This window comes from Mobula birostris, chromosome 3 (assembly GCF_030028105.1).
Source record: "Mobula birostris isolate sMobBir1 chromosome 3, sMobBir1.hap1, whole genome shotgun sequence".
NCBI classification, from domain to species: Eukaryota; Metazoa; Chordata; class Chondrichthyes; order Myliobatiformes; family Myliobatidae; genus Mobula; species Mobula birostris.
Genome location: NC_092372.1, coordinates 94,284,794 through 94,312,113, shown reverse-complemented (window position 1 = coordinate 94,312,113; position 27,320 = coordinate 94,284,794). Strand labels below are relative to the sequence as shown.

At 44.2% G+C, this 27,320-nt stretch overlaps 1 long non-coding RNA gene across 1 annotated transcript; it reads left to right on the top strand.

The window, feature by feature from the left end:
• The first annotated feature begins 225 nt into the window (after positions 1-225).
• On the top strand, positions 226-27,320 carry LOC140195171 (uncharacterized). Its single transcript, XR_011885382.1, has 3 exons — positions 226-272; positions 9,193-9,296; positions 27,069-27,320. It is a non-coding gene; the product is annotated as an uncharacterized lncRNA (long non-coding RNA).

Genomic DNA, 27,320 nt, shown 5'->3' with positions numbered 1-27,320 from the left:
CGATGATTGATCACAATTACAGGGCTTAAAGGAAGCTGTAAAAATTAAGTTTGTAGTATTGACAATGTTGTAGACAAAATTGATCCTGATTTATAGCTTCTGAATATATAACTTTCATTTTGCATACTGAGAAGCAAGACAACTTGAAATTGTTCTGGATGATTTACAAAATTCAGCAGGTCAGCCGGGATTCACAGCAGGCCAGGCTGCGTCAGTAGACAGGAATAAACAGTTGATGTTTCAGCACAAGACCTTCATCAGGATTTTCATGGGTAACGCTGGTTAAGATATTTTATGTTATTTAAAGTTGATTAACTTATCAGTTAATTTAAAAGTTTATCATGTGTGACTCACAAGATGTTATCTGTATTAATAAAATTGTACTGTTCATTTTCAAGCTATCAGGGAATTGCTTTAAGGTGAAAGTGTTTTAAAAAGTAACTTCTTCCAAAGGTACTGCTTGAATATACTGGTTCATCGCGATATGCAAATTCATTGAATTCAGGGAAGGAAACACTTCCCTAAGAGGTGCAGTTCTGGGTGTAATTTGTCTGCTTGTCAATGAAAGCAAGAGATGCAGAAATTTCCTCCTGAGAGAAAAGAAACAAATCCATTTCCTGCCCAGTTCAAGAACACTGAGGCAGCTGCTGCAATCTCCCCTCTCCTCGCTCCCCCCGCTGCTCTCACAGATCCTTCGCAGCTCAGCAATTAGCAGATGAGCCACTTCCCCTGAATTTCTGATTAGCAGATGGTGAATTAGTAGAGGACTCCAGCAGACTGAATGAAATGGCAGAAAGAATCACGCAGGTTTTCTCTCTCAACAATAACTCTAGCTGCTTTTGCACAGGACAGGGCTCATAGAGCATAGAAAAATACAGCCACTTCAGCCCGAAATGTTGTGCCGAACACTTAAACTACTTCAAGATCAACCTAACCCTTCCTTCCCATATAGCCCTCTACTTTTCATTCATTCATGTGCATCTTAAACGCTCCTAATGTATCTGTCTTTACCACCAACCCTGACAGTGCGTTCCACACACCCACCACTCTCTGTTAAAAAAACACTACCTCTGACATCCCTCCTATATTTTCTTCCACTCGCCCTAAATGGAAGTCCTTAGATATTGATCATTGCTACCATGGGATAAAGGTACTCTATCATAGAAAATAGAAAATAGGTGCAGGAGTAGGCCTTTCAGCCCTTTGAGCCTGCACCGCCATTCAGTATGATCATGGCTGATCATCCAACTCAGAACCCTATACCAGCCTTCCCTCCATACCCCCTGATCCCTTTAGCCACAAGGGCCATATCTAACTCCCTCTTAAATACAATCAATGAACTGGCCTCAACCGTTTCCTGTGGCAGAGAATTCCACAGATTCACCACTCTCTGTGTGAAGAAGTTTTTCCTAATCTCGGTCCTAAAAGGCTTCCCCTTTATCCTCAAACTGTGACCCCTCGTTCTGGACTTCCCCAACATCGGGAACAATCTTCCTGCATCTAGCTGTCCAATCCCTTTAGGATTTTATACGTTTCAATAAAATCCCCCCTCAATCTTCTAAATTCCAACGAATATAAGCCTAGTTGATCCAGTCTTTCATCATATGAAAGTCCTGCCATCCCAGGAATCAATCTGGTGAACCTTCTTTGTACTCCCTCTATGGCAAGGATGTCTTTCCTCAGATTAGTGGACCAAAACTGCACACAATACTCCAGGTGTGGTCTCACCAAGGCCTTGTACAACTGCAGTAGTACCTCCCTGCTCCTGTACTCGAATCCTCTTGCTATGAATGCCAGCATACCATTCGCCTTTTTCACCGCCTGCTGTACCTGCATGCCCATTTTCAAAGACTGGTGTATAATGACACCCAGGTCTCGTTGCACCTCCCCTTTTCCTAATCGGCCACCATTCAGATAATAATTTGTTTTCCTGTTTTTGCCACCAAAGTGGATAACCTCACATTTATCCACATTAAATTGCATCTGCCATGAACTTGCCCACTCACCCAACCTATCCAAGTCACCCTGCATCCTCTCAGCATCCTCCTCACAGCTAACACTGCCACCCAGCTTCATGTCATCCGCAAACTTGGAGATGCTGCATTTAATTCCCTCGTCTAAATCATTAATATATATTGTAAACAACTGGGGTCCCAGCACTGAGCCTTGTGGTACCCCACTAGTCACTGCCTGCCATTCTGAAAAGGTACCGTTTATTCCCACACTCTGCTTCCTGTCTGCCAGCCAATTCTCTATCCACATCAATACCTTACCCCCAATACCGTGTGCTTTAAGCTTGCACACTGATCTCCTGTGTGGGACTCTGTCAAAAGCCTTTTGAAAATCCAAATATACCACATCCACTGGTTCTCCCCATCCACTCTACTAGTTACATCCTCAAAAATTCTATGAGATTCGTCAGACATGATTTTCCTTTCACAAATCCATGCTGACTTTGTCTGATGATTTCACCGCTTTCCAAATGTGCTGTTATCACATCTTTGATAACTGACTCTAGCACTTTTCCCACCATCGATGTTAGGCTAACCGGTCTATAATTCCCCAGTTTCTCTCTCCCTCCTTTTTTAAAAAGTGGGGTTACATTAGCCACCCTCCAATCCTCAGGAACTAATCCAGAATCTAAAGAGTTTTGAAAAATTATCACTAATGCATCCACTATTTCTTGGGCTACTTCCTTAAGCACTCTGGGATGCAGACCATCTGGCCCTGGGGATTTATCTGCCTTTAATCCCTTCAATTTACCTAACACCACTTCCCTACTAACATGTATTTCCCTCAGTTCCTCCATCTCACTGGACCCTCTGTCCCCTACTATTTCTGGAAGATTATTTATGTCCTCCTTAGTGAAGACAGAACCAAAGTAGTTATTCAATTGGTCTGCCATGTCCTTGCTCCCCATAATCAATTCACCTGTTTCTGTCTGTAGGGGACCTACATTTGTCTTAGCCAATCTTTTTCTTTTCACATACCTATAAAAGCTTTTACAGTCAGTTTTTATGTTCCCTGCCAGTTTTCTCTCATAATCTTTTTTTCCCTTTCCTAATTAAGCCCTTTGTCCTCCTCTGCTGGACTCTGAATTTCTCCCAGTCCTCAGGTGAGCCACTTTTTCTGGCTAATTTGTATGCTTCTTCTTTGGAATTGATACTATCCCTAATTTCCCTTGTCAGCCTTGTGCACTACCTTTCCTGATTTATTCTTTTGCCAAACTGGGATGAACAATTGTTGTAGTTCGTCCATGCAATCTTTAAATGCTTGCCATTGCATATCCACCGTCAACCCTTTAAGTGTCATTTGCCAGTCTATCTTAGCTAATTCATGTCTCATACCTTCAAAGTTACCCTTCTTTAAGTTCAGAACCTTTGTTTCTGAATTAACTAGGTCACTCTCCATCTTAATGAAGAATTCCACCATATTATGATCACTCTTACCCAAGGAGCCTCTCACGACAAGATTGCTAATTAACCCTTCCTCATTGCTTAATACCCGGTCTAGAATAGCCTGCTCTCTAGTTGGTTCTTTGACATGTTGGTTCAAAAAACCATCCCACATACATTTCAAGAAATCCTCTTCCTCAGCACCCTTACCAATTTGGTTCACCCAATCTATATGTAGATTGAAGTCACCCATTATAACTGCTGTTCCTTTATTGCACGCATTTCTAACTTCCTGTTTAATACCATCCCCAACCTCACTACTACTGTTAGGTGGCCTGTACACAACTCCCACAAGTGTTTTCTGCCCCTTAGTGTTATGCAGCTCTACCCATATCGATTCCACATCCTCCTGGCTAATGTCCTTCCTTTCTATTGCGTTAGTCTCCTCTCTAACCAGCAATGCTACCCCACCTCCTTTTCTTTCATGTCCATCCCTCCTGAATATTGAATATCCCTGAATGTTGAGCTCCCATCCTTGGTCACCCTGGAGCCATGTCTCTGTGATCCCAACTATATCATATTCATTAATAACAATCTGCACTTTTAATTCATCCACTTTGTTACGAATGCTCCTTGCATTGACACACAAAGCCTTCAGGCGCGCTTTTACAACACCCTTAGCCCTTATACATTTATGTTGAAAAGTGGCCCTTTTTGATTTTTGCCCTGGATTTGCTGGCCTGCCACTTTTACTTTTCACCTGACTACTTTTTGCTTCTACCCTCATTTTACACCCCTCTGTCTCTCTGCACTTGTTCCCATCCCCCTGTTGTGAACTAACCTCCTCTCTCCTAGTCTCTTTAATTTGATTCCCACCCTGCAACTATTCTAGCTTAAAGTCACCTCAGTAGCCCTCGCAAATCTCCCCGCCAGGACATTGGTCCCCCTAGGATTCAAGTGTAACCCGTCCTTTTTGTACAGGTCACGTCTGCGCCGAAAGAGGTCCTAATGATCCAAAAACTTGAATCCCTGCCCCCTGCTCCAATCCCTCAGCCACGCATTTATCCTCCACCTCATTGCATTCCTACTCTCACTGTCGCGTGGTACAGGCAGTAATCCTGAGATTACTACCTTTGCGGTCCTTTTTCTCAACTACCTTCCTAACTCCCTATATTCTCCTTTCAGGACCTCTTCCCTTTTCCTACCTATGTCATTGGTACCTATATGTATCACGACCTCTGGCTCCTCACCCTCCCACTTTGGGATATTTTGGACGCGATCAGAAATATCCCAGACGCTGCCACCAGGGAGGCAAACTACCATCCGGGTCTCTGGACTGCGTCCACAGAATTGCCTACCTGACCCCTTTACTATCGAGTCCCCTATTACAACTGCCCTCCTCTTCCTTTCCCTACCCTTCTGAGCTACAGGGCCAGACTCTGTGCTGGAGGCATGGCCACTGTCGCTTCCCCCGGGTAAGCTCTCCCCCCCCAACAGTACTCAAACAGGAGTACCTATTGTTAAGGGGCACAGCCACTGGAGTATTCCCTATTACCTGATTCTTCCCCTTCCCCTTCCTAACCGTGACCCACTTGTCTGCCTCCTGTGGCCCCGGTGTGACCACCTGCCTGTAACTCCTCTCTATCAACTCCTCACTCTCCCTGACCAGATGAAGGTCATCGAGCTGCAGCTCCATTTCCCTAGCGCGGTCCCTTAGGAGCTGAATCTCGGCGCACCTGGCGCAGATGTGGACGTCCGGGAGGCTTGGAGACTCCAGGGTCTCCCACATCCGGCACCGAGAACAAGAAGCTGCCCTCACACTCATACTGCCCCTCTCCTCAAATAACAACAAAAACTGAATACCAAACCTTCCTCGCCTCGCCCATTTCCGCCTAAGCCCGTTGAGCCAAAGCTCTTAAGCCTTTACTCTGCTCCCAGCTCACTCCGCCACCCGCAAACGACGCTGCCCACTGTATAAGGCTCTGTTCCTTTTAAATCTTCCGCGCTTCACTGCCCAACGTCACACGCCTGCGCAGTCCCGCCTCTCTGAACGCCAATGGAAAAAAAACTAAAAATTCAAAACTGGCTTCCTCCACACTCCTGCTATCAATACTATTTATCATTTTATACACATCTATCAAGTTGTCTCTCATCCTCCCTTGCTCCAAACAGAGAGGTCCTAGTTTGTGACCTTTACTTATCCAGGTCAATCTCCCCTCGAGTTTTCACATCCTTCCTATAATGTGGGGACTAGAAATGAACACAACACTCTAACTTGAGATTTTATAAAGTTGCAAAATTACCTCGCATAGTCTATTCTTTTCATTTTATAACTAACAGCATCTTAATGATCATATACTGTACCCCAGCACCTTCTCAACCTTATTTAGATATTGACAATAAACACTGAGGCTGGATGTGATGAACCCATGCCTTAGATAAATAAAACAGAAAGTCTACCCTTCATTGCCTCACAACTGCCTGATTAAGTGCAACATATTGATAAAGTTTTCTGCCCCAAACTTAAGAGACAATCTACTTGTCAGAATAAAACAATAGGGTTGAATATTGTCTGACAAAATCTAGTTTTTGAAGAAGTATTTTGATTGCATATTTACCGATGTCCTCAATGAGTGTCCTTGACTGAAAGAGCTAAATACATGCACTCACATAGGGTCAGTTCCTTCATGTTATGTGTTGGGATCAGGTTTGTTTTATACATATTCCATTTATAAAGCTGAATTCAGGTTGGACTGTATCAGGGAATACCAAAGGCAGAATCCAACCAGCCTCCAACCTGATGGCATGAACATCGACTTCTCTAACTTCCGCTAAGGCCCCACCTCCCCCTCGTACCCCATCTGTTACTTATTTTTATGCACACATTCTTTCTCTCACTCTCCTTTTTCTCCCTCTGTCCCTCTGACTATACCCCTTGCCCATCCTCTGGCCCCCCCCCCCTTGTCTTTCTCCCTGGACCTCCTGTCCCATGATCCTCTCGTATCCCCTTTTGCCTATCACCTGTCCAGCTCTTGGCTCCATCCCTCCCCCTCCTGTCTTCTCCTATCATTTCGGATCTCCCCCTCCCCCTCCAACTTTCAAATCCCTTACTCACTCTTCCTTCAGTTAGTCCTGACGAAGGGTCTCGGCCTGAAACATCGACTGTACCTCTTCCTAGAGATGCTGTCTGGCCTGCTGCGTTCACCAGCAACTTTTATGTGTGTTGCTCTTATTTATCCTTGTGCTATTTTCCAAATGCATAATGAGCCCAGAATAGCAACAAACATCTAATCCAAGCCATGCACACAAAATGCTGGAGGAACTCAGCAGGCCAGGCAGCACCTATGGAAAATTAGATTATTACATTATGAGGACACACAGTCTTCTTTTATTGTCATTTAGTAATGCATGCATTAAGAAATGATACAATGTTTCTCCAGAATGATATCACAGAAACACAAGACAAACTGACTGAAAAACTGACAAAAACCACATAATTATAACATATAGTTACAACAGTGCAAAGCAATACCGTAATTTGAAGAATAGACCATGGGCACAGTAAAATAAAAAGTCTCAAAGTCTCTCGAAAGTCCCATCATCTCATGCAGATGGTAGAAGGGAAAAAAAAACTCTTCCTGCCATGGACTTCCAAGCGTCGCAAACTTGCCGATGCAGCATCCTGGAAGCACCCGACCACAGTCCGACTCCCAGTCCATCCGAAAACTTCGAGCCTCCGACCAGCCCTCCGACACCGAGCACCGAGCACCATTTCTGCTGAGCGCTTTGACCCCGGCCTCGCAACAGGCAATAGGCAAAGCCGAGGATTTGGGGCCTTCTCCTCCGGAGATTCTCGATCGCACAGTAACAGCGGCAGCGAAGCGGGCATTTCAGAAGTTTCTCCAGGTGTTTCTCCATGCTTCTCATGGCTGTCTCCATCAAATCAGGATTGTGCACGGCATCCTAGTTAACACATAGGATATCATTCGGAGCGGCCGCGCACGCTGCGTCACGCCGCCATCTTCTCCTCCCTCCTTCAAATGGTTGATGTTTCGGGCCGAGTAAATGGAGTAAGTGGTTGATGTTTCGGGCCGAGACCCTTCATTGGGACGCTAATACATATTGGATTTGGTATTTGGGTTATAAAAACTCATTGTAACTCCTCTACAGTGTCAGCTAATCTTACTGATCGTATTGTTATAGGTCTGTTTTAATGAGAAAGATGTAGTAATGTCAGACCATCAATGGTTGTCATTTTATAATGAATGTGATTACCTGGACAAGAACACAGGGCCAAGGAGGGACTGAGCATACAAATTCACAAGAAAGTAGGTAGCAGCCAGTAACTAAGCCTGTTATGCTGCTAGCGTTTCAGGCAGCAATAAAGGTCCTCCATCTCTGGCGGTGCTCAGGTCTTCCCTCATCATGTCAGAGGCTTCCTGCGGTTTTCACTACTGTCAGCCATGATGGAGACTCAGGAATACCGTTGCACTCAGATGTGGAAGAATTCTTCATTGCTGTTTCCATAGCCATTTTTTTTTTGACCAGAAAGTGTTGTTTGCCCTGAGGGGAACCTCCTGAGGGATGTAAGCCTCTAAACCACAGCAAGGCTGCCGTCCCCTTGGAGGGTCATGCACTTAAATTGAACTTAAATGGCTGAAGCGAATTGGAAATAGAATGAAATAAATTAAAACTATTTAAGGCAAATAGGGTAGTGGTGGAGTGAGGCAGTTCTGAAATGGAAATTTGGGAAACTACAGACACTGAAGCAGAAATTACAAGGGGTACTCAGCAAATTGGAGAAACTGAGCCAACACTTCAGATTGAAGCTCCTTTGCCGGAATTGTTGAGGGAACTTCGACCCCACACATCAACACTGTTTCTCATCCCACACACACTGCCAGATCAAGAATCTGGGTGAAAAATCGGGGAAAGTGAAAGGGAGCGAGGAAATCTGGTTGCTTGTTGTTTGAACGTGATTGTTCAGGGGCCTCTCAAGCAGGCTCATACACTGCTGGCAGAATTGGAGATGCAGGTGGAAGGAATTCCCTGGGGATCTGTGGTTCTGACCATGTTGCCCCAACCATGAAACCCAGAATAGCTGGGGGAGCAGTGAATGTGTTGGTGAGGTTAAATGAAACAGACAAGCGCATCCACCTTCACTGATGGAAGTTCTTGTCACAGAGAAAGGGAGACGGAAACCCAGATGTGGAGGGTTCTCCAGTTTCCTTTTGCCCTTCAGTCCCATGATTCTTTAATACTAACATCTGAAACAGCAGAAAACTTCAGTTTTATTGGTTCTTTTCTGGCTCCAGGAGAGAAGTTTGCAGAAAACTTGCATCAATGAATCTCGCATTCCTGTTTATTGACCAGAGCCCAACAAAGAACATGGTGCAATCCTGTCTAGTTTATAGCTTCTCTTTTCAATGAATGATTTTTAAGAGTGAGGCATTTAAATTTTAATTATTATACATAATAAGTAGGAAATATGTAGTACTGTTCAAAAGTCTTAGGCACATATAAAAACGTCTGTAATGCCAAGGTGCTTTCAAAAAAAAGGAAATGAAATGTTTCTAAATATCAGAAATTACTATAAAGAGCAGTAAACAGTAAAAGACTAAATCAAATCAATATTTGATATGACCCCCCTTTGCCTTTAAAACGGCATCATTTCCCTTAGGTACTCTATTGTGCAGTTTTATAAGAAAATGGCTGGTAGGTTGTTCCAAGCATCTTGGAGAACTTGCCACAGTTCTTCAGCAGACTTTGGCTGAATCACTCGCTTCTTTCTCTCCAGGTAATCCCAGACAGCTTCGACGATGTTGGGATCAGGGCTCTGGAGGCAATACCATCTGAAACCATGTAAGAAAACTAGGGTGCCTACGACTTCGGCACAGAACTGTAAGTGTGACTACAATAAAGGGGTGCACTTTTTGCATGCTGCATGTGGACGTTGTTGCTAAGAGGTACTGCCTACGTCTGCATTGATTAACAATAAATTCCATCACACCTAGACTTGCCTCATAACGCAAACAAACCCTATTCCATTAGGTAAACTTGCAATAATTGAAGTGGCAAAAGCATTAACATTTTCTGTCCCCTCCAACTAATGCAAGGCAATAGAAAAGATAATTGCATAAATTTAACATGTTTAAGGAACACAGTCTGTAGGGCTGGAGCAAAGTTGGTCCTTTATCTTAGGTGCAGATTAGAATTTGGAAGTGTTCCAATCATCATGGAAGATTTACAATTCTGCAGCACATGTTACTTTCAGAACATCGCAACCTACCTTCCAGCTCGTGAAGTATAATCGAACATGTTACTGTTGTAAAGCTGGTAAAACAGCTTCAGCACCAGCAATGTGATAACAGTCAGGTAATCCATTTTCTATTGGTCAGGACAAAGGGTTCATTACTCCCGCTCTTCTCCAAAGTATCTTTCTTATCCACCCAAGGCCTTGTTTGGACAGTCCAAAACTTGGAAAATAGTTCCTCTGACAGTGCGACAGTACCTTGGAGGGACAGTCTAAATTTTGGGATGTTTATGTTTGTGTGGATCAGAGAATGGAAAATAGAGAAAGTGCAGATAAGTGTGTAGAATCAGCTAGCTCCATCATGGGTACAACCCTTCCATCACTGAGGACATCTGCTAAAGGCAGTGACTCAAGAAGCCAGGATATATCACTACCTGGGACATACATCACTACCTAGGACATGGGACATCACTACCTGGGACATACGTCACTACCTAGGACATGGGACATCACTACCTGGGACATATGTCACTACCTGGGACATACATCACTACCCAGGACATGAGACATCACTACCTGGGACATGGGACATCACTACCTGGGACATGGGATATCAGTACCTGGGACATGGGACATCACTACCTGGGACATGGGATATCAGTACCTGGGACATGGGACATCACTACCTGGGACATGGGACATCACTACCTGGGACATGGGACATGCTTCTTCTGTGAGCCTGAAGATCTGCACTTTTCCTTTCCTCTACTGTCATGTTTCTGAACGGCCCATGAGTTCATGAATATTACCACGCGATTTCTATCTTATACTATTTATTTATCTATGTTTCCATTTATTTATTTTATAGCTTGTAGCAGTTTTTTTGAATGTGTTGCACTGTACTGGTGCCACAAAAGAAGAAAATTCACAACATTCAGGTATACCAGTGATAATAAGACCATAAGACGTAGGAGCAGAATTAGGCCATCTGACCCATCGAGTCTGCTCTGCCATTCAATCATGGCTGATCCTTTTTTTCCATCTCCTCCTCAACCCCATTTTCCGGCCTTCTCCCCGTAACCCTTGATGCCGTGTCCAATCAAGAACATATCAATCTCTGCCTTAAATACACCCAATGACCTGCCTGTGGCAACGAGTTCCACAAATTCACCACCCTTTGGCTGAGGAAATTTCTCCGCATACCTGTTTTGAATGGGAGCCCCTCTATCCTGAGGCTTTGCCCTCTTGTCCTAGACTCTCCCACCATGGGAAACATCCTTTCCACATCTACTCTGTCTAGGCCTTACAATATTCAAAAGGTTTCAATGAGATTGCCCCCCCCCCCCATCTGTCATCCATAATAAGCCTGATTCTGATAGGATGTTGTCAGTCTCATCTCCTGACTGGCATCATTCAGCCAAGAGAAGGCTGTAAACAGGATTACTCTAGGTTAAATCAATGTTCAATCACATTACTGCAAAAGCAGCACGATGTAATCCAATTTCTGGCATCCAATAGCCATCTTAATCCACTTCTCCCTTACTTTTAGGCCTCAACATAATAACCGAGTTTAAATTAAAATTAAGTGCTGGAAATCTATGATAAAAGTGTCAGGCAGCATCTGTGGAAAGAGAAACAGTTAATGCTTCAACTCTTGGACCCATTTCTGACCAAGGTTCCTGAATAGGAAACATTATTTGTTTCTTTTGAACAAATGATGACTGATCTGCTGAGAATTTCCAGCCTTTGCTGCTTATACTATAACCTACAACATTGATCTGCTGTTTAAGTCAGGCAAACAGCATAGTCACCTAAACCAAAGGCCCTTGTTAAGATAAATTGAGTGACCAGCAGGCTATTAAATCTCTGAATAGCTAATTCAGCTGTGTGTTCACCTGATTCAAACTTCCGCTGGGAATCTGGGTAATGGAATTAGGATTCTGTCCTCCTTAATTCTTTTAACCATCCTGGCCCATCTATTGACACCTTATTCTAGTAAGTACCTTCTCTGTTTTCCAAATTAAGCTGAACAACAAGATTCTTTGGTTAATAAATAACAATTTTAGTTTTCTTTGCTGGTCTTTACAAAATGAATTTCTTCATGTCACAGAAAATCTTTTGAGATCATATCCAGATTTTAACCTTGGATTTAAATTTAAAGATTTATTGCCACTATTTCCCTTTGTTCAAAAGCTTTGACTACAAATATGTATTTTATATTCAAGATAACTAATTTTCATGGCCTTCTGCTGCTGTACCCCACCCGCTTCAAGGTTCGATGAGCTATGTATTCAGAGATGCTCTTCTGCACACCACTGTTGTAATGTGTGGTTATTTGAGTTACTGTCAACTTCTTGTCATCTTCAACCAATCTGGACATTGTCTGATGACCAGGCATTTTCGCTCATAGAACTGCCACTCACTGGATTTTCTTGTGTCTCGTACCATTCTCTGCAAACTCCAGAGACATTTGTGCAAGAAAATCCCAGAAGGTCAGGATTTTCTGAGATACTCAAACCATCCCATCTGGCACTAACAATCATTCCACGGTCAATGTCACTTTGATCACATTTTTTCCCCATTCTGCTGTTTGGTCAGAACAATAACTGAACCTCTTGACCATGTCTGCATGTTTTATGCATTGAGTAGCTGCCACAGGATCAGTTGATTAAGTATTAATCTAAGGAAAAGATACCCCCAGGGGTGCCCGAGAGTGGGGGAGGATGGACACAACGACATCAGACCCAGGCAATGAACAAACGACGATGAGGAAGCAGTGTGCATGTGGCAAAATCTGCAAGAACGATCACGGCTTGAAGATCCACCAAGCGAGGATGAAGTGTTTGGCGGGAGCAGGAGCAGCACAACGCGCAGGTGTCCAACCTGGTGAGATGAAGGAGGGGCCAGGCCTGGAGTCACCTCATAATGCCTGGAACATCCAAGTGTTGCAAACTAATCCCTCGAACATGAAGTCTAACAGGAGGCGGATCAAATGGCCTGCAGCTAACATGACTTCACTGTGGAAGCAGTTTGATGACGACATTAACCAAATTCTTGAGGCAACGGCAAAGGGAGGGGTTGATAGGAAGCTGCAAGCCATGACAACAATTATTGTTAGTATCACAGCTGAACGGTTTGGAGAAGAGGAGAAGGAAGGCTCCAAAACATCTAACTCGAAGAACCAAAGAGCATTGAGGATCCACAACATCAGGCAGGAGATGAAAGCGCTGAAGTCCCAATACAAGGAGGCAGGAGAAGAGGAGCGCATGGGCTTGGCCCAGCTGATGTGCATACTACGAAAGAAGATCAGGGTCCTCCGCCGGGCAGAGTGGCATCGGAGGCGGCGTCGTGAAAGGGCTCGAAAACGTGCTGCCTTTATCGCCAACCCCTTCAAGTTCACCAAGGAGTTGCTGGGGGAGAAGCACAGTGGGAAACTGGCCTGTTTGCAGGAAGACATAGACCAACATCTGAAGAAGATATATAATGATCCTGAAAGAGAGAGTGCGACATCCTAATAGACCCACTTGAACCGGATGTGCAGTTCGACATGTCAGATCTGCAACTAAAGGAAGTCAGAGAGGTCGTCCGCAAAGCAAGGGCAAGCTCGGCTCCAGGACCAAGCAACACCTCGTACAAAGTGTACAAGAACTGCCCCAAACTCCTGCTGCGTCTGTGGAAGATCCTGAGAACCTTCTGGAGAAGGGGGAAGACCCCAGAACAGTGGAGAGTGGCTGAAGGGGTGTGGATCCTGAAGGAGGAAAATGCCACCCAGATAGACCAGTTTCGCATCATCTCCCTGCTGTGTGTCGAGGTGAAGATCTTCTTCAGTGCAGTTTCTAACCGGCTGTGCACCTTCCTAGCAAAGAACACCTATATTGATACATCAGTCCAGAAGGGTGGCATTTCAGGGATGCCGGGCTGTCTGGAGCACATCGGTGTGGTGACACAGCTCATCAGGGAGGCCAGAGAGAACAAGGGCAACCTGTCAGTGTTGTGGCTCGACCTGGCAAATGCATATGGCTCCATTCCGCACAAGCTGGTGCAGCTCACACTGACCAAATATCACGTCCCCAGCAGGATCAGAGACCTTATCGCTGATTATTACAGCAACTTCAGGATGAGGGTCTCTTCAGGAGCAATTACATCAACCTGGCACAAGGTGGAGATCGGCATCATCACAGGGTGCACTATCTCAGTGACACAGTTGTCCCTAGCCATGAACATGCTCACCAAGTCTGCTGAACCAGAGTGCAGAGGGCCCAGAATGAATTCCGCTCAACGGCAGCCACCTATCAGGGCATTCATGGATGACCTCACAGTCACCACAGAATCAGTCCCAGGCTGCCGGGGGATTCTGCAAGGGCTCGAAAAGCTGGTGGAGTGGGCCCGGATGCATTTCAAACCTGCCAAATCAAGATCGATGGTGCTGAGGAAAGGGAAGGTGGAGAACAAGTTCCGGTTCAGCATCGCAGGCACAGCCATCCCAACCATCACAGAAAAGCCAGTCAAGAGCTCAGGCAAAGTTTTTGACAGCTCTTTAAGGGACACAACATCCATTCAGGCAACCTGCACCGAGTTGGATGGCTGGCTGAAATCTGTGGACAAGTCTGGCCTACCTGGGAAGTTTAAAGCCTAGGTGTATCAGCATGGCATTCTTCTCAGAATCCTGTGGCCCCTCCTCATCTATGCAGTTCCGATCTCGACAGTCGAAACCTTAGAGAGGAGGGTTAGCAACCACCTCAGGAGATGGCTGGGGCTGCCAAAGAGCCTGAGCAGCATCGCACTCTATGGACACCACAACAAACTGCAACTGCCCTTCAAATCCTTGGAGGAAGAATTCAAGGTAACAAGAGCCAGAGAAGTGCTACAGTATAGGGACTCAAGTGACCCGAAGGTGGCTAGAGCAGGGAGCCAAGTAAGTACTGGCAGGAAGTGGAGGGCAGAGGAAGCTGTTCAGGAGGCAGAGGCAAGACTGCGTCACAGGAGGCTGGTGGGAGTGGTCACACGAGGCTGAGCTGGGCTAGGATCCTTTCCAACTCCCCAAATGGACACCAGAGGGAAGGAAAGGCGTCGTCTAGTTCAGGAGGAGGTGAGAGCAGTAGTGAAGGAGATAGCCTGCAAGGCGGTGGCAATGAAGCAACAGGGTGCTTGGACAAGATGGGAGAATGCGGTTGAGAGGAAAGTGACCTGGGCTGATCTTTGGAAAGCCGAACCACACCGCATCCAATTTCTCATCCAGGCAGTGTACGATGTGCTTCCAAGCCCATCAAACCTGCACACATGGGGCAAGGCAGAGTCATCTGCGTGCGCACTGTGCAAGCGAGGAACCCTGGAGCACATCCTCAGCGGCTGTGCAAGGGCCCTTGGTGAGGGACGGTACAGGTGGAGGGATGATCAGGTCCTGAAGACCATCGCTGAAGCCGTCAGCGCAGGAGTTGAGTGGGTGAAGTGGTCCCGACCCTCCAAGCAGACCATTGCCCTTGTCAGAGGCTGGGGAGCAGCCAATACCTGCCAAAAGAACATCTGCAGGCATCCTGACCTCTGCAAGGGACTGGCAGCTGTTGGTGGACCTCGAAGGGCAGCTGAAGTTTCCCAACCATATCGCAGCCACCACCCTGCGACCAGACATTGTCCTAGTGTCTGAGTCTACTAAGCAAGTGGTGCTGCTGGAGCTGACAGTCCCATGGGAAGATAGCTTGGAGGAGGCCTTTGAAAGGAAGCTCTCCAAGTACGCAGGACTGGTCAGCAGGCTGGATGGAGAGCGAGGTGTCTCCCAGTGGAGGGTGGTTGTAGGGGATTCGTAGCCCATTCTTTAGTTAGAGCCTTCAGCATTTTGGGCATCGAGGGAGAGAGGAAGAGGAGAGCCATCTGCAGTACCACCGATGTGGCAGAGAGGGCCTCAAGATGGCTGTGGCTCAAAAGAGGGGAGCCATGCAGTCATAAGTAGCTAGCCATCTGGACACAAGCTGGAGTCTGATCAGCCCCGGCTGGGTCACCTGGAGGAGGTTGTATGATGTTGAAAGACCCGAAACACCCGATGATTCCAGGAACATCACTGAAGCTGTGTCCAGAAGCATCAATAGATGTATGTACACAACAAATGCAAATGAGCAGGTGTACAGATGTACCTAATAAAGTAGCCACTGAGTGTATATCATTACCTTTACCTTAAGAGACTGTTGTGCATGAAAATCGCAGGAGATCAGGAGTTTCTGAGATACTCAAACCACCCTGTCTGGCACCCGCTCTCCCTTTCTGACACAACACATAAAAACTATAAAGAAGTTTGATTTATGATGCACATGAAAGAAAATAGGAACTGCAAATTCAATGCAGTGACAAATAATTGAAAAATTATTCAAATCCATTTAAAGCTACAAATAAAATTTAATTACATTAAAAACAATTTTCATCAACAGTTTTAGAACATACATTAGTAGTCCAACTATTCATGACATAAGAGCTCTTTCACCTTTCGATGAGATGGATGGGCTTGGTGCAGTGATCTCAGCTTCTCAACATCAGGGTGAATGTCACTCAGAAGGAGCCTCAGATCCCCACGTTCAGTAACTTGCAGTCTGTTTCACTGCTTTCAGAGAAGTTGGGCGACTGCATTGAAACTGCGCTCCACTGAACATGATGTTAGAAAGGCAATAAAGAGCATCTTGACCTTTTGCCACGGTACAGGACAGCATTCAGAGATTTCTTTCTGCAAAAGTTTTGATATGAGTTTTTGAACCTTGGCTTCAGCTCAAATTCATTCTGTAGTGAGATCAGTTCTTCCTTCACACTTCCTGAACTCTCTCTGACATGTCTCTATGCAACTCAGCCAAGTGAGCAAGTGAGCACAGAATACTTGAAGATCATCATCTGGTATTCTTTCTTTCTCTTCCAACTCAGGGAGGCTTGGAAATTGGAACAGGATGCAATGGCCAATAACTTGGATAAAAGTGTGGAGACGACTGATTTGTCTTTGATAAAATTCACATAATTTCCTTGCAATTGAAAATTGATTCCATTAAACTTTGTAAATAGTTCTGAAAAACAAGCAATGTCATGCCTAACATTCTTGAGTTGATTACTGAATGAAGCATTTGGGTCTTCAAAGAATTTTATCCCATTTTCAAAAAGTACATTGAGGGACGACTGTGCAAACGCGTGGACGTCAGTGAGTTAGACCAGCCGGAAGAGTTTAAAAGGAAACAGCTTTATAGAGCGCGTGACTGAGTAGAGGTAGACAGAGTAGGAGGGCTTTGGCTCAACAGTGCTTCAGCGATAAACGGGTCGGGGTGAGGTAGGTTACCTGAGAAGAATAGAAACAGGAAGTATGTCTGCAAGGCCAGTGTTCTGTACTGGGTGTCGGATGTGATATGTCTGGGAGACTCCCACCCTCCTGGACGGTCACATCTGCACCAGTTGCGTCAAGTTGCAGCTCCTTAGGGACCGTGTTAGGGAACTGGAGCTGCAACCTGACGACCTTTGTCTGGTCAGGGAAAGTGAGGAGGTGATAGATAGGAGCTATAGGCAAGTAGTCACATCAGGGCCTTGAGAGACAGATCAGTGGGTAACAGTTAGGAGAGGAAAGGGCAAAGGTCAGATACTAGAGAGTACCCCTGTGGCTGACCCCTTAACAATAAGTACTCCTGCTTGAGTACTGTTGGGGGAGGTGAAGACCTACCTGGGGGAAGCAGCAGTGGCTGTGCTTCTGGCACAGACTCTGGCCCTGTGGCTCAGAAGGGTAGAGAAAGGAAGAGGATGGCAGCAGTGATAGGGGACTCTATAGTTAGGGGGTCAGACAGGTGATTCTGTGGACGCAGTAAAGAAGCACGGATGGTAGTTTGCCTCCCAGGTGCCAGGATCCAGGATGTTTCTGATCATGTGTGATCATGTGGTCATCTGATCCTGAAGTGGGAAGGTGAACAGCCAGAGGTTGTGGTACATATTGGTATCAACGACATAGGTAGGAAAAGGAAGGAGGTCCTGAAAACAGACTACAGTGAGTTAGGAGGGAAGCTGAGAAGCAGGACCTCCAAGGTAGTGATCTCAGGATTACTGCCTGTGCCACGCGACAGTGAGTATAGGAATAGAGTGAGATGGAGGATAAATGCGTGGCTAAGGGATTGGAGCAGGGGGCAGGGATTCAGACTTCTGGATCATTGGGACCCCTTTTGGGCAGACATGACCTGTACAAAAAGGACGGGTTGCAGTTGAATCCGAGGGGGTCCAATATTCTGGCAAGGAGGTTTGCTAAGGCTACCTGGGAGAGTTTTAACTAGAATTGCTGGAGGGTGGGAACCGAACTGAAGAGATAGAGGAAGGGGCAGTTGGCTCACAAATAGAGAAAGCTTGGAGACAGTGTTTGAGGGAAGATAGGCAGGTGATTGAAAAGACCGATGGTTTGAGATATGTCTATTTTAATGCAAGAAGCATCATGAACAAAGACAATGAGCTTAGAGCATAGATCAGTACTTGGAGCTACAATATTGTGGCCATTACAGAGACTTGGATGGCTCAGGGGCAGGAATGGTTACTTAGAGTACCAGGCTTTAAATGTTTCAGTAAAGACAGGGAGGTAGGCAAAAAAGGTGGGGTCGTGGCACTGTTGATCAGAACTAGTGTCATGGCTGCAGAAAAGGAGGAAGTCACAGAGCGATTGTCTACTGAGTCCCTGTGGGTGAAAATTAGGAACAGGAAGGAGTCAATAACTCTACTGGATGTTTTTTATAGACCACCCAATAGCAACAGGGACATCAAGAAGCAGGGAGGTGTAATAATAACAGGGTTGTCGTGGTGGGAGATCTTAATTTCCCCAATATTGATTGGCATCTCCCTAGAGCAAAGGGTTCAGATGGGGTAGAGTTTGTTAGGTGTGTTCAGGAAGGTTTCTTGACACAATATGTAGATAAGCCTACAAAAGGAGAGGCTGTACTTGATCTGGTACTGGGAAATGAACCTGGTCAGGTGTCAGGTCTCTCAGTGGGAGAGCACTTTGGAGATAGTGATCACAATTCTATCTCCTTTACCATAGCATTGGAGAGGGATAGGAACAGACAAGTTAGGAAAGCGTTTAATTGGAGTAAGGGGAAATATGAAGCTATCGGGCAGCAACTTGGAAGCATAAATTGGGAACAGATGTTCTCAGGGAAATGTACGGCAGAAATGTGGCAAATGTTCTGCATAGGTATGTTCCAATCAGACAGGGAAAGAATGGTAGGGTACAGGAACCGTGGTGTACAAAGGCTGTTGAAAATCTGATCAAGAAGAAAAGAAAAGCTTACAAAAGGTTCAAAAAACTTGGTAATGATAGAGATCTAGAAGATTATAAGGCTAGCAGGAAGGAGCTTAAGAATGAAATTAGGACAGCCAGAAGGGGCTATGAGAAGGCCTTGGCGGACAGGATTAAGGAAAACCCCAAGGCATTCTACAAGTATGTGAGGAGCAAGAGGATAAGACGTGAGCGAATAGGATCAATCAAGTGTGATAGTGGAAAAGTGTGTACGGAACCAGAGGAGACAGCTGAGGTACTTAATGAATACTTTGTTTCAGTATTCACTACAGAAAAGGATCTTGGCGATTGTAGGGATGATTTAAAGCGGATTGAAAAGCTTGAGCATATAGACATTAAGAAAGAGGATGTGCTGGATCTTTTGGAAAGCATCAAGTTGGGTAAGTCCCCGGGGCTGGATGAGATGAACCCCAGACTACTGTGAGAGGCAAAGGAGGAGATTGCTGAGGCTCTGTCAATGATCTTTGCATCAACAATGGGGATGGGAGAGGTTCCAGAGGATTGGAGGGTTGTGGATGTTGTTCCATTATTCAAGAAAGGGAATAGAGGTAGCCCAGGAAATTATAGACCAGTGTGTTTTACTTCAGTGGTTGGTAAGTTGATGGAAAAGATCCTGAAAGGCAGAATTTATGAACATTTGGAGACGTCTAATATGATTAGGAATAGTCAGCATGGCTTTTTGAAAGGCAGGTTGCGCCTTACGAGCCTGATTGAATTTTTTGAGGATGTGACTAAACACATTGATGAAGGTAAAGCAATAAATATAGTGTATATGGATTTCAGCAAGGTATTTGATAAGGTACCCCATGCAAGGCTTATTGAGAAAGTAAGGAGGCATGGGATCCAAGGGGACCTTGTTTTGTGAATTAGCATGCCCACAGAAGGCAAAGAGTGGTTGTAGATGGGTCATATTCTGCATGGAGGTTGGTGATCAGTGATGTGCCTCAGGGATCTGTTCTGGGACCCCTCCTCTTCGTGATTTTTATAAATGACCTGGATGAGGAAGTGGAGGGATGGGTTAGTAAATTTGCTGATGACACAAAGTTTGGGGGTGTTGTGGATAGTGTGGAGGGCTGTCAGAGGTTACGGCGGGACATTGATAGGATGCAAAATTGGCTGAGCAGTGGCAGATGGAGTCCAACTCAGATAAGTGTGAGGTGGTTCATTTTGGTAGGTCAAATATGATGGCAGAATATAGTATTAATGGTAGACTCTTGGCAGTGTGGAGCATCAGAGAGGTCTTGGGTCTGAGTCCGTAGGACACTCAAAGCTGCTGGGCAGGTTGACTCTGTGGTTAAGAAGGCATACAGTGCATTGGCCTTCATCAACCATGGGATTAAGTTCAAGAGCCTAGAGGTAATGTTGCAGCTATATAGGACCCTGATCAGACCCCACTTGGAGTACTGTGCTCAGTTCTGGTCACCGCACTACAGGAAGGATGTCAAAACTATAGAAAGGGTGCAGAGGAGATTTACAAATATGTTGCCTGGATTGGGGAGCATGCCTTATGAGAATAAGTTGAGTGAACTTGGCCTTTTCTCCTTGGAGCTGTGGAGGATGAGAGGTGACCTGATAGAGGCATACAAGATGATGAGAGGCATTGATCGTGTGGATAGTCAGAGGCTTTTTCCCCACAGCTGAAATGGCTAACACGAGAGGGCATAGTTTTAAGGTGCTTGGAAATAGGTACAGAGGAGATGCAAGGGTAAGTTTTTTATGCAGAGAGTGGTGAGTGCGTGGAATGGGCTGCTGGCAATGGTGGTGGAGGCAGATACAATAGGGTCTTTTCAGAGAAGTCTGGACAGGTACATGGAGCTTAGAAAAATAGAAGGCTATGGGTAACCCTAGGTAATTTCTAAGTAAGTAGATGTTCAGCACAGCATTGTGGGCTGAAGGGCTTGTATTGTGCCATAGGTTTTCTATGTTTCTATGTTTTATATAAAAGCATCTCAGGCAATTTCCTTTTGAGAGCCATCTTCTGTGTGCAACAGCAAGAGTTCAAACTGCTCATCGTTCTCAATACAAAGCTCTTGAAATAATCGAGAATTGAGAACACGGGACTTGATTTTATTTATCACTGTGATAACAGTGTTTAATGATTTGTGCAGCTGACCATTTAGGTTTTTTTGCGACAAGATGTTGTCTGTGCATTATCCAGTGAATGGTAATTATGTTAGGCACAACTTTTCTCAAGAAAGTAATAACTTGATAATGGTGTTCTGTTATTGATGGTGCCCATCTGTTGCACAAGAAAGAATGTTGGTGAGCAAAATGTCCTTCTCTTTTAAAAATTGCTCAACAACCTAAAATATTGACTCCCCTTTCATATCTGTTTCTAGTCTTCTTGCAAGTAACAACCATGTTTTCATCATTTATGAAATGAACATAAACAAGAAGCAAAGATTCGTTGTCCAGCAAAGTTGACTCATTCAACTGCAGAGCAAATTCTGTTATCCTAAGTATGTTGCACAATATGGCTTCCACAGTCTCAGACATTTCACCTATTTGTCTTTGAACAGAGTTGTTGCTGAGCATTATCACTTTAATTATTTCGTCTTGTGACATATGTAAACCAGTACTCAGAACTTACCTTACTGCTGGCAGAATCAGTTCTTCTCCAATTGTATGGGGCTTTCCAGATTTAGTAATGAACAATGAAATGTTGTTTGAAGAACTCATACCATCACTGCTATGTTGTGAAGTGCTGGCAAACACACTTTGAGGTGATTTACATTTCTGGAAGTTTTCATGAAGTGACTTAAAATAAGCCAAGTTCTTTTACCATAGAACCATAGAACCATAGAAACTACAGCACAGAAACAGGCCCTTTGGCCCTTCTTGGCTGTGCCGAACCATTTTCTGCCTAGTCCCACTGACCTGCACATGGACCATATCCCTCCATACACCTCCCATCCATGTATCTGTCCAATTTATTCTTAAATGTTAAAAAAGAACCCGCATTTACCACCTCGTCTGGCAGCTCATTCCATACTTCCACCACTCTCTGTGTGAAGAAGCTCCCCCTAATGTTCCCTTTAAACTTTTCCCCCCTCACCCTTAACCCATGCCCTCTGGTTTTTTTCTCCCCTTGCCTCAGTGGAAAAAGCCTGCTTGCATTCACTCTATCTATACCCATCATAATTTTATATACCTCTATCAAATCTCCCCTCATTCTTCTACGCTCCAGGGAATAAAGTCCTAACCTATTCAACCTTTCTCTGTAACTGAGTTTCTCAAGTCCCGGCAACATCCTTGTAAACCTTCTCTGCACTCTTTCAACCTTATTTATATCCTTCCTGTAATTTGGTGACCAAAACTGAACACAATACTCCAGATTCGGCCTCACCAATGCCTTATACAACCTCATCATAACATTCCAGCTCTTCTACTCAATACTTCGATTAATAAAGGCCAATGTACCAAAAGCTTTCTTTACGACCCTATCTACCTGTGACGACACTTTTAGGGAATTTTGTATCTGTATTCCCAGATCCCTCTGTTCCACTGCACTCCTCAGTGCCTTACCATTAACCCTGTATGTTCTACGTTGGTTTGTCCTTCCAACGTGCAATACCTCACACTTGTCAGTATTAAACTCCATCTGCCATTTTTCAGCCCATTTTTCCAGCTGGTCCAAGTCCCTCTGCAGGCTCTGAAAACCTTCCTTACTGTCTACTACACCTCCAATCTTTGTATCATCAGCAAACTTGCTGATCCAATTTACCACATTATCATCCAGATCATTGATATAGATGACAAATAACAATGGATCCAGCACTGATCCCTGTGGCACACCACTAGTCACAGGCCTCCACTCAGAATGTATTTTCTTCAAGTGTTCAAGTAGCCTGGACAGTTTCATTGTCTCATTTGAAAAAAAACGTCTGCACCAACGGAGACATTGGCTGCTGTTGGTTGCTTGCTGCTGGTATCAATCCATATTTCAGATACTCCACACTAAACTGTCTACAGGTCTTTTTCATTTGGTCTGCTTCTGCCATTTTTGCTATGGATTAACAAACACGGTCAATCATCTATTGTTTAATCCAACCTGAAGTGCTGCAATTAATAAAGGGAAAAGTTGTGTGGTGTCACCACAGCTCAAGCAAAACCTTTCTCTGCCTGAAGGTACAAGAATTGGGGCAGTGATACCTCAGCGGGGTCATGGGCTGGAGAAATGTGCTCAGGACTATTCAAGAGGGCAGATTCTGAGCTTTACTCCATTGACTATCATACCCTAATTCACAGGAATTGTGTCACTGTGTGACTAGAGTATGGGAATTGTACCAGCTAACACTGTACTACAGCAGTGAATGGGAACAATGTCTGGAAGTAACATAATTTCTTCAGTCCAGATTTCTCATGATATACCAAATACAGAAGCGTCACATTGCTTTTCAAAAATTATAACAGGCTTTAAGCAAAGTGGGTTAGCAAGAGATGATGTGATTACATGGTTATTATAAGCAATAATAAGGCACTGAGAATCAAAGGCTTATAATAAGCAATTCATTCTTAAATTAAGCCTGTAATCCCTCAGCTGCACCCTTTGCTACCGAGCTACCATCACCCCCTGTATCTTTATTGCCCCCTTAAAAACTCACCCCATCCCCAGGGGTTGATATTGCCCACTTTGAGAACCTCTGGGATACAGTGATTTTTTTTAATGTTACAGGAATGCAAACGAGAAAATCTGCAGATGCTGGAAGTCTGAGCAACACACGCAAAATGCTGGAGAACCCAGCAGGCCAGACAGCATCTATGCAAAAGAGTACAGTCAACATTTTGGGCCAAGACCTTCTCAGGACTGGACAAAAAAAGATGAGGAGTCATAGTTAAGAGGTGGGGGGAGGGCTGGAAGAAACACAAGGTGATAGGTGAAACTAGGGGTGGGGGTGATGAAAGAGATGGGGATGGGGCTGGAGACGGGGCCAGATTAAGCTAGTGCGGTGCCTGTAGCATATGTTGTAAAGGGGCCCCAAATTTTAAAAATGCACATAAGTATTAAAAGATAAATTATTTACTTGCATAGTAAAGTAATTCAATTTCTTCATTTGCTATACAGCCAGATAATATGACAAATGTCTGACACTTCAGTAATTGTATTATTTACATGTAGGTATCAATTTCAAATGTCAAAAGTAACAAAACTACAATTTCAAAGTTACATTTTCTAGATTTAGCATGAGCAAATTTGTTAATGATCCTGGAAATGTCTATTTCACGCAGAAGTTCATGTTCGATGCTCATTAGAGTGAGATTGTTCAATCTGTTTTGACCCATGGTGGTCCTTCGTTCATTTTTAATCCTTTTCAGTTTTGAAAATGACTGTTCTCCATTGCAGTTGGTAACACTGAGTGACAAAAAGATGCACAAGGCATTTTCTACATTTTGGAAACCCTGGCTCCAAAGGATTGTCAGTTATCAAACGGTACAACTGTAACTCTACAAGGTCTTGTTTGGTGCCAATATGAGAAGCAAGATCAGTTTTCAACAGTTCAGTAAACTGCACAAATTCTTCATCAAGACTTTCTTCCAGATCTTCCGGATATGATTTAATAAGATTTGATGACCTCTTTACGATCTCTTCAGGAGTAAATGACTGTAACTGATGAAGGAATCCAAAAACACCATTCACCTTTAGATAAGCTTTCTGCTCTTTTGACAGGGCAGAAAGCAAGCTGTCAATAATGGCAAGAAATGTTCGGCTTTTTAAACTTCTGAGAAGGTGCTTGAGATTCAACAAGTGGATCAAGAGTGCTAGAACCACTGAAATCATCATAGACGCGATTTTGCTTGTGTTTTCTTCGAGTTTGCTGTTGATAATCTTCACATTTAGTCAGATCCTTAGCTTTTTGCTCAATGTCTGAAGGAGTAGACCGCATGGCTTGAATATATCCATGCAAGGATTCATAGAGTGCACAAGCTGTGTTCAAGTCTTGGCCAGAAGATTGCAAAAAAGCACTGGTCATTTGAAAACGCTGTAATACTTGATCCCACAATATGACCATTATTCCTGTTTCCAACTTCATCATGGTTGAAAGTAGTCCACGATCCTGTTGTCAACACTCTGCCTTCTGATCATTATTTGAAATGTCATCCAAGATTTGTTTTATTGCTGAAAAGCTGTGTAAAAGTGCTTTTGTTGCATCTGCACAAGCTGACCACCTGGTATCTGACATTCTTTTCACAATGGACAAATGAGCACCACCATCAGATAATGCAGCAGAAAGGAGATCCCACCGATAAGTAGAAGCAGAAAAAAATGTGTACAGGCTTTCTACAAATTGAAAGAAAATTAATGCTTCTTGACAACATTCAGCAGCACATTTTCCAACCAAATTTAGTGAATGTGCAAAACATGGAATGTAATCCGCAAACTCATTCAGCTCTTTAATTCGTGCTTGTAAGCCACTATACTTGCCGCTCATATTGCCAGCATTGCCATAACTTTGACCACGGCAGTCTTTTATATCAATGTCATTTTCCTTTAAAAAGTCAAGTAAACTTTGAGCAAGCTGTTCAGCACTATGACCTTCCATATCCAAAAACTTCACAAATCCTTCAACTGGTCCAGACGGCAAAACATAGCGCACACTCAAAGTCAGCTGGTCCACATTAGATATATCTGGAGTAGAATGCAATGAAACAGAATAATACTTGTATTTCTTCACTTCACCGATAATGTAATCCAGTATGCTGGATCCAATCAGATAGATGAATTCCTCACTAGTTGTTTTAGGTAGGTATGATTTATGTCCCCTTCCTTGGTTTACACGAGCATTTATACCACGACACAGCAAGGAGCCAACACACGCCTGCACACACATATACTGCACCATGCAGCATGTAGCTCCCCCAACATGAAAATAACAGCGTTGCCAGATCGTCGTTGTTGTGGCGTGGATGAAATCACAGAGCATTGCGTTACCTGTAAGTACAAGGCAGTTTCTTTATTTGACAAAACAAGGTTACAGCAGGCAGAGACCCCTGCCAGAACAGGTCTAACCGCCTTGTGATTGACCTCGATATTTATTTGCTAAACACAGAGGATAGTTCGTAGTTACAAGTATAGACAATTCTTTGAAATTTTCACATCTTTTGATTAAGTCCATTCTACTGGTGCCAGTATGCCTAAACTGGCATTCATGGCCTTTAGGAATGCAAGTTAAAATCCATAATACATTATTTGGTATGTTACGCGCTAACATAGAGGACAATTCATATTCAAAATGCATAGATACGGTGTCTTCGCAACTACCTGTAAACTTAGTATTCTTGTCTCAGAGGCGCCAAAAATGCATTGTTACAAATGAAACTGGGTTCACAGCTTCTAGGAAATGCATTGTTATAAACTCAATCCACAGTGCTTTTTCAAACAGAAGACCGATGGCTGAAGTCATTTATTTAAGTGTAAATGAATTGTCTTCCCAAAACTCACTCTAACAGTCGTGAGAATACGGTGAGATGCCCATTTCACCAGACTGCAGCTTGCAAGCATTTAGTGCAGGTGGGGCCCTCGAAAATGCGGGGCCCGTAGCATATGCTACTTTTGCTACTAGGTTAATCTGGCCCTGGCTGGAGAAGGGGGAATCTGATAGGAGAGAACAGAAGGGAACGGAAGAAAGAAAAGGGGGGAGGAGCACCAGAGGGAGGTAAGAAGGTAAGGTGAGCGAGGGAAATGGGAATGCTGAAGGAGGAGGGGCATTACCAGAAGTTTGAGAAATCGATGTCATGCCATCAGGTTGGAGGCTACCCAGACGGAATACAAAGTGTTGCTCCTCCAACCTGAGTGTGGCCTCTTTGCGACAGTAGAGGAGGCCATGGAGACCCCTGTTGGTATGGGAATGAGAAGTGGAATTAAAATGGGTGGCCACTGGGAGATCCTGCTTTTTCTGGTGGACGGAGCATTGGTGCTCGGCGAATGCAAATGTTTTCCCTCCATTTTCAGTGTCTAGAGCACACTGATCAGCCAAATGAAGGGCAGAGTGCAGTGACTGAATATTTCTAAATCACATCAGTATTGCACATTAAATTAGTGTGGTATCATTGCAATATAACCTAGCTGCAATATTACAATTTTTCATATTATTTGGTTTCTTTCATTTTATATCAATTTTTTCATTTATTGTAGAACAAGGCATATCCATGGAAATTCCATCCTTAGCCGAAGTACAGAACACAATGTCACTTCTTCAGGTGTTTACACCACCGTAGTTGCCTGGATCATTTGATTATACTGTTTGTTATATCATAAACCACAACATCAGCTGAGTTATGACATGAACCATGTCTGATTATTTTAGCATCAACTTTGGGAGCCAGGTGTTAATAAAAGAGATGAAGTAAACTACAGCTATAAAGTAACTCTATTTTTATGTAGTGT